The sequence below is a fragment of the Lactuca saligna genome, chromosome 5 (assembly GCF_052625555.1).
Source record: "Lactuca saligna cultivar CGN05327 chromosome 5, ASM5262555v1, whole genome shotgun sequence".
NCBI classification, from domain to species: domain Eukaryota; kingdom Viridiplantae; phylum Streptophyta; class Magnoliopsida; order Asterales; family Asteraceae; genus Lactuca; species Lactuca saligna.
In genome coordinates, this window is record NC_136421.1 from 105,955,497 (window position 1) to 105,960,751 (window position 5,255).

The window sequence follows — 5,255 nt, forward strand, 5'->3', positions numbered from 1 at the left end:
GAGCCTACATACGAGCACGAAACCGAGTCCGAGGAAGAGTTAGCTTTCACAATGGCTAACATTGATGAAATCCCCATGGGAGAATGGAAGAAGAGGATGCGCGACGACACTGGCACGGGACTTGTGCAACCCGCAATTCCCGCGACTGCTACCTTCGAGCTAAAGGGTCATATCCTAGCTTCACTCAAAGAAATACCTTTTTATGGAAAAGATCATGAAGATGCCTACAAGCATTTGGATGAATTCAATGATGTAGCTGATTACTTCAATATTCCAAATGTAACCCGCGAGACTCAACTACTTCGTATGCTTCCGGTGACATTCAAGGGTGCTGCAAAAGACTGGCTCAAGTCACTTCCCCCCGGATCAGTCACTACTTGGGCCAAGATGAAGGAAGAATTCATTGATCACTTTTGCCCACCTTCTAAGATAGCCAAGTTGAAGAAGGCCATTGCAAACTTTGAACAACAAGCTGGAGAGTCGCTATATGAAGCATGGGAGAGGTACAAGAGCTTACTAAGAAATTGCCCACACCATGATCTAAACAGCCAGCAAGAAGTCTCCATCTTCTATGATGGAGTCAATGTCACAACCAGGCAGTTACTAGACTCACAAAGCCCACTTACAAAGAAGTCGCCCCCGGTGATTAAAGAATTGATTGAATTATTCTCTAAACACTCTAGAGAATACCATAACCCTAGACATGATGTCACTAGGGGAGCCGCTTATGCTTCTACTGAAGACTTATCTGCGGTCATGGCTATGCTAAAAACCATGGATAGGAGAATGGATAAAATGGATCAAACGATCCATGCTATTCGGGTGGGTTGTGAAAACTGCAATTGGCCTCACCTCACTAGAGACTGCGATTTAGATGAGAATGGAAACAAGAAGGCGCAAGCGTGTTACTCAAGTGGAGACCAATATGATGAAGATTGGCGCAAACAAAAGAAAGAGTGGCTCCCTTATGAAGAGTACAAGAAAGCCAAGGAGGATAAGTATAGACAAAAGGGAGAGGGTTCTACCAAAAGGAGGAGCTGGTGCAAGAAAGGAAGCCAAGCTTGGAAGAAATGCTCACTAAATTTGTAGCTGCTTCAGAAAAAAGGCATAGCGATCATGATGCTACAATTCAAGAAACAAGAACCATGCTTAGGAACCAACAAGCATCTATCCACAATATAGAAACACAGCTTGGGCAACTTGCTCAACAAATTAACCAAAGGTCACCGGGCGAACTTCCTAGCAAAACTGAAAATAACCCACGAGGCGCGCACATAAACATTGTCACAACAAGAAGTGGGAAGATAATCACTCCCCTGGCACCTATTCGGACTGAAGCACCCTAGGATTCACAGAAGAAGGAGGCAGAAAAGCAAGCAGAAAACCAAAATATACAATCTGACAGTCCTACTCGCCGAGTACCTCATATGGACTCGGCGAGTACACCATTAAAAACCAATGAGCAGGTTCCTGAAAAGCCTTACCAGCCTCTAATGCCATACCCAGCCGGAGCTAAGAAGGAGAAGCAGGAAGAGGAGTATCAGAAGTTTCTAGACTACATCAAGACTCTTAAAATCAACATACCCTTCATTGAAGCCGTCATGAAAATTCCCAAATATGCAAAGTTCCTTAAGGAACTTCTCACCGATAGAAGGAAGATGGAAGAAGTGAAGAAGGTAGTACTCAATGAAAACTGCTCTGCTGCGATGCTAAATAAGCTACCAAAGAAGAAGGGTGATCCGGGGAGTTTGACTTTACCTTGCCAATTTGGCAACTTGGCTGCTATTCATGCCTTAGCTGATTCGGGAGCAAGTGTGAACCTAATGTCGTACTCATTCTTTAAGAAGCTGGACCTCCCGGAGCCAAGGCCAATTCACATGGAAATACACTTGGCAAACAAGACAGTCACCCTCCCAAGAGGCATATGCGAAGACTTACTAGTGAAAGTGGATAAATTTGTCTTTCCTGCTGATTTCATCATTCTAGACATGGAGGTGGATCCACAAGTTCCAATCATCCTTGGAAGGCCCTTCCTCAACACGGCAAGCGCTATAGTAGACATGAGAGACTCAAAGGTCACCTTGCAGGTCGGAGAAGATTCAGTTACATTCGGCATAGATCAAGCTATGAAGTATTCTAGGAGCAGTGACGACACGACATTCTCAATAGATATGCTTGACGAATTATTGGAGGAAGACATAACTAAAGATTCCAGCAAGTTTACAGCCTATGATGATGCATTTGATCCAGAAAAAGATTTAATGGAAATTGAAAGACTGTTGGAAGAAGTAGAGTATGAAGAGTTAATGAAGCAAACTGACAGTCCTACTCGCCGAGTAGGACCGATCTACTCGCCGACTTCCTCTGAAGAAAAGTCAGAAGTCGTGAATGCAGCCACCAACTCGCTGAGTACCTTACCTGCACTCGGCGAGTCCATCAGTCGGAACAAAGGAACGGAGCTCAAAACTTTACCAGACCATTTGGAGTATGCTTTTCTTGAAGAAGGCAATCAAAAGCCAGTAATCATAGCCTCTGATCTGTCCAAGTCTGAAAAGGAAGAGCTCATGCAAGTGTTGAAGAAGCGGAAACGGGCCATAGCATGGAGCATCACTGACGTCAAGGGAATATGCCCATCCTATTTCTCCCACAAGATCAATCTGGAAGAAGGAGCAAAGCCGGTTGTACAACACCAAAGAAGGTTGAACCCGAACATGCAAGAAGTAGTCAAGAAGGAAGTGGTCAAACTCTTAGATGCAGGAATCATTTACTCCATTTCCGATATTCCATGGGTGAGTCTGGTCCAAGTGGTGCCCAAGAAAGGAGGGATGACGGTGATAACCAACGAAAACAACGAGCTAATCCTGACACGAACGGTAACCGGTTGGAGAGTGTGCATCGATTATCGAAAGTTAAACGATGCCACTCGGAAAGACCATTTTCCCTTACCTTTTATTGATCAAATGTTAGAAAGACTATCGGGCCATAGCTATTATTTCTTTCTAGATGGATTCTTGGGTTATTTTCAAATACCCATAGACCCAATGGACCAAGAAAAGACCACATTCACTTGCCCAAGTGGGACTTTTGCCTATAGACGCATGCCTTTTGGGCTATGCAATGCACCCGCGACTTTTCAAAGTTGTATGACAGCTATATTCCACGATATGGTGGAAAAATTCATGGAAGTTTTTATGGATGACTTTTCTGTTTTTAGATCTTCTTTCCATGATTGTCTCACAAATCTTGACTCAATGCTTGCTAGGTGTGAAAAAACCGACTTGGTCCTCAATTGGGAAAAATGTCACTTCATGGTCAAGGAGGGTATAGTTTTGGGCCATAAAGTTTCCAAAAAGGGAATTGAAGTGGATCGTGCAAAGATTGACACCATTGCCAAATTACCCCCACCAACTAATGTGAAGGGCATTAGGAGTTTTCTAGGACACGCGGGTTTTTACCGGCGTTTCATAAAAGATTTTTCCAAAATAACTAGACCTCTAACACAATTACTACTAAAAGATGCACCATTTAATTTTACTAAAGACTGTTTAGAGGCATTTGAATTTTTAAAGGAAAAATTAACTAATGCCCCGATCATTATTGCACCAAATTGGAACTTACCCTTTGAGATTATGTGTGATGCTAGTGACTATGCATTAGGAGTTGTCCTTCGTCAAAGGGTTGATAAGCACTTTCAACCCATATATTATGCTAGCAAGACTCTCAACCCAGCCTAAGAAAACTACACCACCACTAAAAAAGAGTTATTAGCTGTGGTGTATGCTTTTGACAAATTCCGCCCTTACTTGGTTTTATCTAAAACTACTGTTTTTACTGACCACTCGGCTATCAAGTATTTGTTTTCCAAACAGGATGCTAAGCCAAGACTGATACAATGGGTGATACTTCTTCAAGAATTCGACATTGAGATATGAGAAAAGAAGTGAATGGAGAATGTAGCAGCTGACCACTTGTCAAGGCTGGAGAACCCGCAATTGCAAGAAGATAAAGATGGAGACGACTTTCCGGACGAATACATTATGGTGTCAGTGGGAGAAGAGCCATGGTTCGCAGACATAGCTAATTATTTAGCTACAAAATACATCCTGAAAGACTATAGCAGTCAACAAAAGAAGAAATTCTTTGTTGAATTAAAATATTACTTTTGGGACGACCCATACCTCTTCCGGAGCTGTGCGGATGGTATCATACAAAGATGTGTATTCGGGAAGGAAAGCCGGAAAATACTAGAGCATTGTCATAGCGGGCCCACGGGAGGACATCATGGAGCACACTACACCGCAAAGAAGATCTTTGACATTGGGTTTTATTGGCCCACAATCTTTAAAGATGCATCCCAATTTGTTAAAGAATGTGATGCTTGTCAAAGAGTGGGAAACATTTCATCTCGAAATGAAATGCCACAATATAGTATCCAAGTGTGCGAGGTGTTTGATGTGTGGGGAATTGACTTCATGGGACCATTTCCCATGTCCAAAGGAAACAAATACATATTAGTAGCGGTTAATTATGTATCAAAATGGGCGGAGGCACAAGCGTTACAAACAAATGACGGACGGGTAGTGGTGCGATTCTTGAAGAAACTATTTTCACGTTTTGGCGTTCCGAAGGTCCTAATAAGTGACCGAGGCACGCATTTTGCCGATGATCAATTGGAAAAGGTGTTAAAGAAATATGGGGTTACCCATAAGTTTTCCACATCATACCATCCACAAACTAGTGGACAAACCGAAGTGAGAAATCGAGCCTTAAAGCGAATTTTAGTGAAATCGGTGGGAAGCAACCGCAAGGAATGGTCGGATAAGCTAGATGATGCATTATGGGCTTTTCGTATAGCTTTCAAAACACCTATTGGTACTACACCATATAGGTTAGTTTATGGAAAGCAATGCATTTAACGGTAGAGCTAGAGCATAAGGCGTTTTGGGCTTTAAAGAGGTGTAACTTCGACATGGAAGAACTAAAGAGCAACCGGTTGATGCAAATGAATGCCCTTGAAGAGCTAAGGAATGATGCATACTCTAGTTCATGGCTTTATAAAGAGAAGAACAAGAAATGGCATGACAAAAGGATTAAAGATAAAGAAATCCATGAAGGCCAAAAAGTGTTGCTTTTCAATTCACGATTATAGCTTTTCTCGGGAAAACTCAAATCAAGGTGGGATGGTCCTTTTCTGGTGAAGACGGTGTTTCCACATGGTGCTATAGAGCTATTATCAAGAGATGGCACGCCCTTCA

The 5,255-nt window shown here is 42.5% G+C and overlaps 1 non-coding gene across 1 annotated transcript; it reads right to left on the bottom strand.

Annotated features, from left to right (window-relative positions):
* Positions 1 to 435: 435 nt before the first annotated feature.
* Positions 436 to 542, bottom strand: LOC144999106 (small nucleolar RNA R71). Its single transcript, XR_013660629.1, has one exon. It is a non-coding gene; the product is annotated as a small nucleolar RNA R71 (small nucleolar RNA).
* Between the last annotated feature and the right edge of the window lie 4,713 nt (positions 543 to 5,255).